Source organism: Ursus americanus, chromosome 2, assembly GCF_024610735.1.
Source record: "Ursus americanus isolate L20-20 chromosome 2, mUrsAme1.1.p, whole genome shotgun sequence".
NCBI lineage: Eukaryota > Metazoa > Chordata > Mammalia > Carnivora > Ursidae > Ursus > Ursus americanus.
Window position 1 is genome coordinate 62,178,729 of NC_142128.1, and position 13,123 is coordinate 62,191,851.

Below are 13,123 nucleotides of genomic sequence, written 5' to 3' on the forward strand. Positions count from 1 at the left end.
AAAATGACAAAACAATTAGCAATTTTTCTCAACCAAAAGCCCAGTTAACATAATAACTAAAAGCAGTCCTACAAATGTGTTAATATTAATGTTTAAGAGGAACAAAGCATAACCCCAACTATCCCTAAGCAATAATGATAATGTATTGATAATAAATTTCTATTCACCCAAATTATGGGAATTTAACATATTTGCTATGTACATATATGATAGAAGTTATGTGCCCTTTTAAATAATTCCTTTGTTTGTGGATCACTTTTTAGAGTACTATACCAGAACCTTCAGCCATGAGTTAATATTAATGCACACCAAAACTTTATAGTAACTTTAATAACCAATAAGCCTTCACTTTTATGTACAAATTAAAACGTGAAATTTAAAAATTACCCCATGAGGAACAAAAAGAGGACTTGCGTTTTTTAATTAGCTTTTAACTAAGTACAGAGTTTCCATTAGTCTGCTTATGAACTACAAGATATGTGTTGGTGAATGTTTAAAAAATCATTGAATTTGTAAGCTTAATCTCTTTACATACAATAAACTTATCCATGATTCAAGACAGTAATTTATTGAGAGAGAGAACACGTGCGAGCAGTGGGTGTAGGGGATGGACAGAGAGAGGAGAGGAGAGATAATCTCAAGTAGGCTCCTAGCTGAGTGCCAAGCCCCGTGTGGGGCTCAATCTCACCACCATGACATGACCCTGAGATCGTGACCTGAGCCAAAATCAAGAATTGGACACTTAACCAATTGAGCCACCGAGGCACCCCTAAATCACTTAAATTTCGCTATCGTGTTCCCTCAAAGTGTGTTACGTGAAACACCCATTTTTCCTGAGTCTACACAAGAAGTAAAAATGAATTTCCAATTCATTTAATCTGGGAAACACTGTGTTTAAAATGACTAAAATTTTTAAAAATGTATCTTACAGGTCTCCAGTAGAATAATGAAATACACAACATTTTCCAAATATATTGTATGGCCCTTATTTCCAAAGAGGCTATTGTGAATCTAGAGTAGCAATGTACAACAGACATTTCTTCATGATTGAAGTGTTCCTTATCTGTTTTCCAAAACCCAAAAAGGTAGCCCCTCATCACAAGTGACTATCCAATATTTCAAGTGTAACCAGTGTGACTGAGGAACTGAATTTTAATGTTACTTAGTTTTAATCAAATTTTAAATGTATTTACAGCTAATGGTTACTTTATTGGACAACTCAAGTCTAGATTCATAAAACACACTAAGACATGTGGTCCTGTCATTACATTTTATGAGTAATTTAGTTAGTTGGAAAGTACCTCTAAAGAGCACATCAAGTAGGAATGTGATGGTTGTAAATATCCCCATGGATCATGACTACAACAGCACTAGTGAGTGTACTAATAATGAAACCTGTAGGCGGAGGGGAGGGGGTTGTCTGCGAATAGAAAAGGTGTAAGGGTCTGGGCACCTGGGTGGCTCAGTCTGTGGCTCTCTCTAAAATAAGTAAATCTTAAAAGAAGAAAAAAAAAGAAAAAAGAAAAGGTGTAAGAGTCAAGAATGGAAGATGGATGAAGCCAAAGGCAACTACAAGTTCTTAATTGCATTATTTATTTCAGCTTTCTTAGAGGCACCCCTCACTTATTCATCCTTTCTAGTGTAACAAAAAAGGGCAAATAGGAATGAGTACGTTAAAGAATTGTTATGTTCATGCTGCAGAGCTACTTTTCAGAGACAAGCCTAGAACCCTGCAGTTACAGACATGGAATCACATTCTATTTGATTCCAACCCTATTAAATTACCACTTTATTTATAATAATATATAAAACTTTATATGCTTATGAGGACTGGCTTACTTTATAATTTTATCTTTTCAACTAATTCTTATTCAAGGCTAAATGACAATATAAATATATTAACAATGCTATTATAAGCCCTTGCTCAACCAGCGTCAAATTGAGACTGGTGACAGTGCAAACCTGTTGGACAGGACAAAAATTGGCTTACATTTTTGTACATTGGAAACTGCTCAAAACTGAGTGAGCAAGAGAAAAAAAAGAGTAGAATAAATGAAAGAAAACCTGAGAAAAAGGAAACTTCAAGTTACAGGAACACATTTTATACATTTAAAACATTTCCAACTAAAATTTTTATATCTAAGAATTTATCTCATTTGATTTTTTTAAAAAGATTTTATTTATTTATTTGACAGAGAGAGAGGCAGCGAGAGAGAGAACATAAGCATGGGGAGTGGGAGAGGGAGAACAGGCTTCCCAGCAGAGGAGCCAATGAGGGGCTCAATCCCAGAACGCTGGGATCATGACCTGAGCCGAAGGCAGATGCTTAACAACTGAGCCACCAAGGCACCCCTGGTGCCTCCTCCTCTTTTTTTCGTACAATGTATAATCTATCCTCTGATATTATCTTAGGGTGGAACTTTCTAATCTTCAGTGTGGTTATTAGTCTTTACCTTCTCGTATATTTTAATTGTATTATTTCTATATTATCAGAGCAAAAATTATATATATAATTTTGTCAAGTTTATCCACATTTTAAAATATTAATTTTATATATAAAATATTCATTTTCACTCTCAGACATCATGCCAAACATTTTTGATTCATTTTTTAGTGAGCAGAACTTATTCCCTGATAAGTATTTTTGGAAATATCAAGGGAAAAAGTATCCCCTGAGTCTGTTCATCTCCATAACTATTTTCCCGTGGCCTTAAACTTGAAGTTAATATAACTAAATGAAGGTTGACTCACGTTTTCCTTCTTGATGATCTTATTGAGTATGTAAATGTTGCTGTTGAAGGGGAGGAAAAGCTCTTCTTTACCCTCAAGGTCTTCAAGGTAGACTAAGGATTAAATTTACATGAGATGGATTAACAGGAGAAAAAAACAGTTTTATTACCTGTGCGTAAAGGCCGATAATGGAATGGAGATCTAAAGAAATGATCAAGTCAGGCAGGTTTTATATATTTTAGACAAAAGACAATGAATCTGTGAGGAATTGATAGGCAAAAAAGCTGGAAGCTTCAATTAGTAAGGAATTCTAAACAATTTGGGCTGGGGTAATAAATTCATAAAAAGTTACGTGTTGGCAGAGGTAGGGTAAGATGGATGGTATTATAATTTTCAGTCAAGGGTCTTCTGCTTCTTTTTTTCTTTTGGAACCCAGTATATATATATATATATATATATATAATTTATAACATAACATTTATATATATAATATAAATATATATAACATAATTTATAACATAACATTTATATATATAATTTATGTATATATATTTATTTTATTTATAATATTCACATATTTTAAAATTTAATATGTATTTACAGTTTCTAAATTTGAGTAGGTCTTATTTTATATCCTGTTTTTTTCTAAATATTAGTTTTGAAATTTTCCCTACAGTTTTTTTATTCTAAATAAGTTGTCTATTTTAAAGTTTCAAATAAGATATTAGGTTAAACTTTTCAAATATTTTTTGTCATTTTACTGTCCTTTAGACCTCATTCACTTTATTTTCATCTTTTTATTTCTTGTAACAACCGTATATTATCTTAGAGTAATCTTCACTTGTGTCTATTCATGAAGAGGTGGATTTTTTTTTTTCTGGCATCAAAGGTTTAGTTTTGTTTAGCTGGAATGGGCTGTGCTTTGTCTTCTCAGTGAGCCATTTCTGTATCTTGCAAACTTAGACATGTATTCTATTTTCCTCGTAAATCTACACTCAACCCTTCCATTAGACCCTTTTCTTTCCTTTAACTAAAGCTCAAATAAATTTGCATTATCTTTTCTTCAGAGCAAGCCTCTGTCCTTCTGAGAGCATATGTTTGCCATATCTCTGTTTACTCTCAAGGACTTGACCATTATGGTACCATTTGGTCTTTGAGTTTCTACTAAATTTTTATGTGTATAAGCCAACTGGAACCTCTGAGAATTTCTCCAGAATTCCCTGATCTTGTTCAGACTTGTTTGCTCAGGGTTTCACTAAGGATGCGGATCTACCCTTTCTGACATGTGTATTTGCTGATAATTTTCGGTCTTTGCCGCTATCACCTATCTCCTATAACTCCCCTGAAGGAGATCCTGTGCTTGCTTTGATGTGATTAGTAACTGGCATTATGAGTTTGTGTGGTAGTGTTTTCCTCTTTCCCCAAAATCATACAGACCTCCAAGAATAGCATATTAGTTTTAAAATGCTGCTGTGACAAATGGCCAGAGACTTGATGGCTTAAAACAATACAGACATATCCTCTTACGGTTCTGGAGCGCAGAGGTCCGAAAGTGTGTTCACTGATTTTGTGAAAGTCAAGGTGTCAGTCAGGTTGGTTCCTTCTGAAGGTTGTAAGCAAGATTCCATTCCTTGCCTCTTCTGGCTTCTGGTGGCTGCATTCATTTTTGGCTGCATCACTCCTGTCACTATTTCTGTGGTCACATTGTCTTCCCTTATAAAGACTGTAGCGATTATAGTGGTCCACACATATAATACATGGCAATCACCACATCTCAAGATCCTTAATATAATCTCATGTGCAAAGTAATTTCTGCCATATAAGGTAACACAGTCACTGGTTTTGGGATTTGGATGTGGAGATTATTTTTTTTGGGGGGGCATTATTTAGCTTGCTATAGGTAGTCAAAAATAACTGGGGGGAAGAAAACCAGACAAATTATAAAACAATAAAATCCATTTTAAGACATAAAAAAGACTGAGAGCAAACAGTAGTTAAGGAACGAAGATCCCAGAAAGAAGGGAACTCTTCAGAAGAGGGTTCCAGCTTAATGTCTTAGGGACAGGAGGATTTGGAGAAGACAGTTTTTATAAGTGATATGCTGAGGATTCGGTATTTGGAGGAATTCTAGGTCTGAAGAGAAAGTGCTTGACAGCTGCTGTCTGTCTGCACTGGTATTTACAAACTCACTGAGTAGTTTGAGCTGTTGCTACTGTCTTTTCTTACAAGCAGGCCAATAAAAGCGGGGTAGCAAGTAAAAAGCTTAGCCAGGTTTCCTCCCACCATCTCCCACACCATCGCACCACACTGCCAGCACCCCCTGCTGCAGATACCAGGGCTCGAATTGGGCTTCAAACTACAGAAGGGATTTTAATTTTTATTGTTATCATTAGTTCCACAGTTCCTTTTACTATGTATTTCTGGTTTTGGAAAACACATTCCCATTTCGTATATTTTGATAATGCACCTTATAGGCATTACAAATATTGTATGCAGATTGTCATACATTCTGGAGAAGGTAGGTGAGAAATCCCTTTGACATTAGAGCTTATTCAATGAGAGAGAGAGAGAAAGAGAGAGGGGAAGAGAGAGACAGAGAGGGAGGTGTCATTGGCTGATGTCCCATTGTTCCCAGGTTAAAAGACAAAATGATTCCTGAAATTATTTTTTTCTCTTTGTGGGAGAATGCTACCGCAAAGATGGAGAAAAATGATACGCAGAAAGTTCAGGAAGAAGGATTTAGACTGGACAAGATGGGAAGCATTACAGATGTGTGTGGAGAGTTCTAGAGTCATCCCTTTCTTCTCAATGAGCAGACAAAGGTTATTAAAAATAACTACCTAATCCCTTTAATAAGAAATAGTCAATAAATGCTTTTCTTTGTTTAAGCATACTCTTATTTTACTCGAATGTAGCATATGGTATGTTAAAATATTAGATTCTATTTTAGCAGGACAGCCTCAGCAACACTTCTAACATGTGGTGATGCATTTTAATTCTTACCTTCCAATTTACAAGTACGTCGGCATCTGCCGTGTGTAAACAGTATGATCGGCATCAGGTAAGTGTGTCGCTGTTTATTGTCCTCTGGGGGGAAATGGAGGATGGCATTTAGTTGTATAAAAAAGGGAATATTACTTTTTTAATTTTGAAAAAAAAATCATTGGTATTTCCACACTGTTGAATGCAAGAATCTACGATGTGCATGCTAGCAAAATAGAAAATTTTATGTCATGAGAAAATTAGATTAGCTAATAATCTAGTGTTTCCTTATATGAAACATGATCACAGTGTCTATAGAAAATGTGTATATTTACCATGCTAATTTTTTGCTATAGATTTGGCTGCTTGCAATATATTTGATTTCCTAGGACAATCACACCTGAAGGAATTTCCTGAGGTCATCACATCCATTTTTCTGACTTAGAAAAGGTCTGTAACAACCCAAACAAAACAATTACTCACCCAGCCTGATTCTCATCTCACCGTGGGGAAAGACTAGGCTTGGAAATAACTGCTATGAAGCCTCAAAAGGATGACTCCATATATAATAAAACACCCAAAAGCATGCAGTGTCTATTCTCAAGTCCTCAGTTGCTGTGCCTGCTTGGACATTATAATATTCTATACTTGTCTGTGACTGTTTCATTTAGATAGCGCCCTTTGTAAGCAATAGATATTTTTTATAACATCATTAGCTCTTGAAACAATAATGACCATGTGTGAATGATGAAGGATGAAAGACAATTTGCGGACCAGCGTTGTATATTAATAAGTGGTTAGACAGCTGTATACCCTCTGGTCCCTGCACAACAGCTCTGTCTCGTGCACACAAGAGAAGTAAAATGGGGGCGAGTTGTGGGACAGAGGGAGCACAGGACTCTCAATCTGGTAAACCTAGCCCACCGTGCCTCAACCCTGCCTTTCCTCCCTGCCTCAGCTTCGCTCCCGTCTCCCTCAAACATGTAGCAATGTTTTTAATAACAAAGGGAGACAAAAAATGCAATTCTACACTCTGTTGCAATCAAATCAAATTACATGTGGTCTAAACCAAATTACACCAAAAGTGAAAGATTAAAAAATGATAGACTTTTAATAGCATAAAATATTTGGGTTTCTTTCCCTTGAAAATTTGCAGCACGAACCTGCTGACCATGCATTTGTCCCCTGATAAGAAGAGACTTCACGGGCATTCCAAGTTTCTGAAATTCAGTCACTGTAGGGTTCTAATATCTCCATGGCTTAATGTTTAAGAAATATGAAGTAGAAAGAGAAAGGTGAATTGGGGACTTTCTCTTGCTGATTGCCATAACCTCTCCCTACCTTGTCATTTAGCGCCCAAGGCAAAGGCTGGAGATAAAGGAGCCCATATTTTACCTTTACCCCAGAGACTTTGTCTCCATCTCTTGTCCTGCAAGCAGCTGTCTTTTGCTTGTATTTCTTCAACTTTTTTCCAATAATTATTTTTTCCCCTTTTAGCTTAAAGGTATTTGGATAATTATTTCTAAAACAATTCTATAAGTATTTTGACAAAATAACTGAGCCCGGGAAGGTAAAATAATTCAAAGACCTTATCATATAATGCTTTTTACTGATGATATAATTTTAGAGAATATAATTTGACCTATACAAAATACAATGTAGGCAAAGCTCAGATACAGAGGTGGGTGAAATGTTCAGAGGGAGAGAGTGAGAGACAGTTTTACACAGGGATCTATGACTACAAGAAATAGTCACTAAGATAGGTGATTAAAATTGACCCCTCACCCTGCATGGTTCTCTTTTCATGTTTCTTACCGTGATTATGATTTCCCTTATGGTTTCTTTTAGCGTTTTAATTAGAAGGAAGGTTTTCTAGGTAAAGGGAATCAATGTCTAAATAGAAGATAGTTAAAAAGAAATCATGCTTGTTTTCTTCTTGAAATGGTGGAACACAATTAATTTTGCTGATACAGAAGTGTCTCTCATATATACTGTCTACACTATGGGAGAGAATGAGATTTTGAAGAGCACACCAGGACTGAGAAGAGTACTTTGCAATCTGGTCATGAAATATGAATATTTTTCTTTAGCCCTTTTGTTGTCTAGTACAGCTTTCAAGCATTAAACATATGTATACATACGTGTATGCATAAAGATCCATGTCTGTATATATGTATGTACATACCATATACACAGAACACACACAGGGGCTACCCTCATGGACTAAATAATATCGATAACACAAAACCATTATAAGATATTTTCTATTCCTATGAATAGTTTACAATTCAAAGGACAGGGAAGAATTACATACACAAATATCTGTATAATAATATAAAAATGTGTATTAGAAATATTGAAGTTGATGTTCTTGTATAATTCGAGAATATTTTCTAGACCTAAAAAAATTTTGAATTTGCAGATGAAAATAGACTATGGGAAAAAATACTATGGTGTTATTTGCTGAATTGTGCCCCTGCCCCACCTTCAAGTTTATAGGATGAAATCCTAACCCCTGATACCTCAGAATGTGACTGTATTTGGAGTTTGGGTTTTTAAAGAGATAATTAAGATTAAATGAGGTCATTGGGGTGGGCCCTACAGCAATATGACTAATGTCCTCACAGGAAGAGATTAGGACATAAGCGCTCACAGAGGGAAAGAGGGAAGCCCATGTGAGATGTGGGGAAAAGACCATGTCTATAAGCCAAGGAGAGAGATCCTTAGAAGAAACCAACCATACTTATACCTTGACTGTGAACTTCTGGCTTCCAGAAGTGAAAGTGAATACATTTCTATTCTTTAAACCACTCAGTATGTGGTACTTGGTTATGACAACTCCAGTAAACTAATACATATGGAATATCAGATCAAATAAATGAGAAAAAAAAGACTGGCTTTTCCACATGTAAATTAAGAACATTTTCATTGTTTTCGAGAACAACCGATACATTTTAAAAATTTTTTTCTCAGTAAAAAATCATTACAAGGTCAACATTAGACTACACTCAAAAGCCCCTTTTTTCAAACTCAAACTTCTCTTTTATTGCTTATGCTATCCCAAAAGTAATAAAAATGATTGAAATAATTGTGGTTTTTTTTTTTCCATTTTGAAGGGAAAGCAATTATCCCCATGCTATTTCCACTGCCATTAAGGCTCAGATGATGGACCCCAAAACCTCAAACCCAAATGTGGTGTTTTTTCCTAGATCTGGAAAAAGTGTTTCTTAACAGTTCACTCTAAATAATTTGCATAGAACCTTCCTTGAATGATTCCCCTTTATTTTAACATTTTTGTTCTAGATCACTCTTCCTCCAAATGTGCATATCTCACGTGCTCACTCCCGCTCACTCCTGCACAGTCCCCCGTAAAGTTCTCACTAGCAATGTTGTCTAATAACCACTCACCATAATCTATCCTTTTACTTTCTTTTTTCCTCTAAATGAAGAATTTCTATAAAGAAAAATTTATTACCTCCTAACATATATACAGCTATGCTTATTTGTGTTTTTACCTACACACACACACACACACACACACACACACACACACACACACATTTAAAGAGAGAGGGCCTTGTTTTATTCACCTCATATATTAATAGTAGAGATTTCTGGAATGCTGTTATCTATCAGATTCAAAGGGAACACACCTGTTACTAGCATATACTGGCCCACCTTTCCCTGGATATTGCAAAATCATGAGCTGTTTTGGTCTTTGGTGAAATAAATATATATGTGTTCTGGGGCTGTCCAAAAATGTTGGAAAGGTTAAAAATCTTTTGCCCTGATCATTAGGGACTCCAGGGCCTGGGAATTTGGTAATTTTAATTTGAATTGGCTTCTCTCAGACCCCATGCCTGCCTCTTGGTCTTGGCTTGGAAGGTGCTATAGTTGTTAAGTTGCTTTTGTTTTAATAAACAGATGTATTCCTTCTGAATAATTGGAAGAAACAAAAAGCAGAAGCAAGGAAAACGTGGACTCAGAAAGATAACCTAACCATTATTAGATTTTATTAAGATTATAAAGGAAAGCATAATTAAAAAGTAAATTCTTCTGAATATTCCTCAGTGACTGCCACTGGTCTTTTTCAAGTCCACATTTGTAGCATAGCTGGCAAGGAGCTCTCTAGCAACTGTTTACTTACAAATCCATGTTCTAGCCTAACTAAATGTTTGAACTTGGGCCTATGAAGTTGCTTCCCCCCCCCCCTCAGTTTGGAATTTCTAAAATACTTAGAATAGTATTATATAATTGCACACTTGCAGAGGCTGTGAGATTGGAAAGAAGAATGAATCTGAGTTCCTGAAAGTTGGGTACTGTTTTTCAGCATGAATTTCTGCAGAATAATTATATATCAGCACATCATTGCCCTGGGCCATACCTTGCATATCATTTTTCAGTGGAAGTGTTCAACGGTTTCAAAGATACCTAATAGTTTTTAAATGGAGATGATAAATGCGTGCAATTGTTCTCCAGACACTTGTGCACAGCAGTGTAAAATTTGGTGTAATCAAATCAGGAAACACGGCTTTAAAGCAATTTCCTCAGACTTATGGTCACAATGAAAGCAATGCATTCCTGATTTCAACAGTGTGCTTGTGCATGATGTGAGGGTCTCCTGCGTAGTTAGCCGAGGTATGGTTTACCCTATTAGTGATCTGCTACAGGCTCAGGGACCAAAGACGGGGAGTGGCCCTCTTCGAAGGGAGGCCTTATGAACAGCTGGAACAGTGAAAATCACTCTAAGTACGACAAAATAGAATATATTTTGCTTCAATCAAGTAATATTTCATATTTTATATTAAACCGTGATTCTGGCTTCCTACGGTATTAAGTTTTTAAAGTGTTTGGGAGGGAACATGAGTAGAAATAAAAAATACACATTTTATTTCTAATGGGACTTCTGTCTGATGATTGGAGAAGGGTATAGGAATATCCAGTGTTGCGGGAGTTTAGGCTGTTTACAGAGGTTAGGTGAGGAATTAGGACAAGACTAGTGTTGATGACATTTTATTCACAGATCTCTGTATCTTTTGACAATGGGTGCAGCACATTCCCAGGGTAAGTTCCCTCAGGAAGCCCTTACCTCGTATTCTTGCCAAACTGAAGGTTTGCTCTAAGGCTATGCTCTAAATAATTCCAAATGCGCCGAGATTTTAAAAGTGCATGGTTTTCAGCACTGCATTGAAAAAGCCTGATGCAACGGAATTCGGTACAGTTCTATTTTCACAGTATTCAGATCTTACCTTGAATTAGACAGTTTAACTTAACCAGGACAATTTATTGAAAAATCTGTTCGCATTGCATTTTTCTAAATGTGTATACTTAATTTGGCTCACTTTATTTAAAAGAAAAAATAATCATGTGTTAACAGTGAAAAGGGGGAGATTATCCGAAAAATGCATTAGAATTTCCCCAACTTTAAAAGCAGAAGTATTGGTGGGGCCTTCTGGGAACTGAAAACTCATTATCTCCGCCTCTCTTCTGCCTGGGGCCACGGAGGCTGGATGCGGGGCTGCTCTGCATTGTTTCATCTTCTTCTCTCTGAAGACTGTGGACTCCACTCACTCATCTGCTTTCAGATGATTGCTCATATTTCTTTGCCTAGATGGCAGCCTTAGCTCCTTGGCCTACCTGCTGTTCTGGTTCCTCACAAACAACTAAGTTTTTTATATCCCTTTTCCAAAATCTCATTTCCAGGAATCCAATCGGCCTGCTTTGGCTCTGGGTTCCACCCCTGGGTTTAATCAAAAACTCCAGAGTCATCTGGAACACAGGGCAGGCCACTTGGCTCTGCTAGGGTAAGGCCTAAGTATAGAGGCACGTATAGAAGGCGCATACTAGAGATCTCTAAAATCTCTTTGGATAAAATTTCAATTAACCTTCATTACAGATACGTAAATTATGTGAGTGATGCTTTCCTTCAATGGTCAATAATGTTATAATGTTACTTGTTATTATTAGGTGCAGCATGTAGGAGAATCTTGATAGGAGTTTAATTACTTCTAACAGGTACTGAGTACAATGCATTTATTCAGTCAGCAAACTTTTATTGATTATTTACTGTTTGCCACACAATGGTAGTGAAGACGTAAGAATAAAGCACAAATAAACAAATAAGCAAGGATCAGTAGCAGCAGAAATCAGAGATTTTGCTGAAAAGTTATATCGATCAGAAATCTATCAGAATATCAATTGGAGGTGCTATTCTTCCTGTGGGCTTCCTTTTAGCTAGAGACAGTATTAGTTTAAAATTGTCCTTACAACATATACAACCACATACATTTATGTCTATTATAGGTTTCTTTTTCTTGTTAAAACTCATTTATGAATTTTCAAAGGAAGATGTTTAAGTATGTATATTATTCAGTTATTGTTTTGCTTGGTATTAACAATTTTTAAATAAAATATTTGTTTACTAACATCAAGATAAAAACAGTGAGCTATAATTAAATCACATCATCTTCCATTTGCCAAGATAATCACAAATGGGTTCCTGTAACACATTATTGACATTGCCCAAATCCAAAATTCATAGAATAAGAAAGTAATCCACTCTAATTGAGAAAATTAGAACAGTTGAATACATTAGCTGTATTTCAATGATATGCTAGGTTGAATTTACAATCACCTCCAAAAAGCCGCCACTTATGAGTGACAAAATTTTATATATTCTTTTGAATATTGTTTCAAATTTTATTCTGAGTTTTATATTTAGTCCTTCTTTTGACAAGCATGATAGATAGATATTGATTTTTTCTGTAAAATACAAGTCTTTAAAAAAGTGATATGTAGAAAAATTCATAAAATTCCCAGTTGGAGTAGTCCGTTAGAAAGTTTTAAATATCATGAAAACAATTGCACTCTTAAGCAGAGTGCAAGCAGATTATCTGAGATAAAGTATGTGGCCTCCTTTTAACAAGAATAAATTATGTAGATTAGGGTTATATAAATTCTGTTACAGTTGGAGCTCCAATAGAGCTATAGCACTAACTGAAAATTAAGCCATATATTTTCAAGTTATTATGATATCTTAAAATATTATAAAATTGGGTATTAATTTACTTGTATTTCCTGAAATAACAGACATCAAGATCCACTAGCAATGGACATGTAGGGACTGATCTATATGTCTGTCCTCAATCCAAACATTATTTTCTCACTAAAAATATCCTTTGGTGGCAGGGGGAGGGAAATAATTATTTTAATTCAGTGGAGAAGACAAGGTGTGTCTTAAGTATGGTAATGTACCATGATTAAGAGAATAGGTTTTAAAACTTAGATACGAATTTTTCCATATCTATCATGGCTCATAAAGATACTTAACATGTCACAGGTTACAGACATTGAATTATCAATTTAAAGATTTACATTTGAAAATTTATCAACATACAATCTTAAAATAGTG